Below are 847 nucleotides of genomic sequence, written 5' to 3'. Positions count from 1 at the left end.
GGCCGGCCGCGACGCCTGTCAGCCGCGCCGGCCCCGCCCCACCCGCGGCAGCGCCCCCGCGATTGGCCGGCAGGGCCCCTCCCTCCTGCCTGGTTTCTAATGAAGAGCTCGTCAATTACGGCTTAGCCCCGCCTCCCACCCGTCCCATTGGTCCGCGGGGCAGCCCGAGTTCAGCCCTGCTTGCGCCCACTCCTCGTCAGGGGGCTGTCCGACCGCGGGCAGAACGCACCAATGAACAACCGAGAAATCCAGCACCCGCCCACCACCCTGCAGCTATTCCGGTCCCCATTGGCTACCGGAGTTGCCAATCTCAGGGGGTGGGGCCCAGTAGCAGACGCTGCAGGCGCAAGCCCCGGGCGCTTCGCGGTTGAGAAGGCGCTGGGGCGGGTGCAACCGTAAACAGCACCCGAGCTGAGGACCGGGCCACTCAGCGGGTCCGAAGGGTCCCCATGCAGGCCCGGCTACCTGGCCTTCTTGCCTGCGCGCCGCACTGACGCCCGTCGGGGCCGACCGGAACGCGAGCTTAGAAGGGGGAGCTGGCCAGGCCTCGCTGCGGCCTCCATCTTGGCTCCTGGCAGCGGGTCACGTGGTGCTGCGTGCTCCGGAGACTGGGCGGCCTAGTGCGCAGGCGCGCGGCCTCGCCCTGCCCCGCGGCGGGAAGGCGGCCTCGGGGCGGGGCCCGGCCAGTGCGGCCTGTGCGGTGGCCGCTGCGGGATAGGTGGCCGGCGAGGCCGCGCCCGGGAGCCCGCGATGTGCCCGGGGAGCCCGCGCCGGAGGCGAGGTCGCGCTCGGAGCCGCCCCCTGCGCGGGGTCTGGTGAGCCCCGGGCACTGCTCACCTGGTGCACT

The sequence above is a fragment of the Elephantulus edwardii genome, unplaced genomic scaffold, assembly GCF_000299155.1.
Source record: "Elephantulus edwardii isolate Elephantulus edwardi_28Jun2011 unplaced genomic scaffold, EleEdw1.0 scaffold00127, whole genome shotgun sequence".
NCBI lineage: Eukaryota > Metazoa > Chordata > Mammalia > Macroscelidea > Macroscelididae > Elephantulus > Elephantulus edwardii.
The sequence above is the reverse complement of the archived record's forward strand: the minus strand, read 5'-3'. Positions refer to the sequence as shown.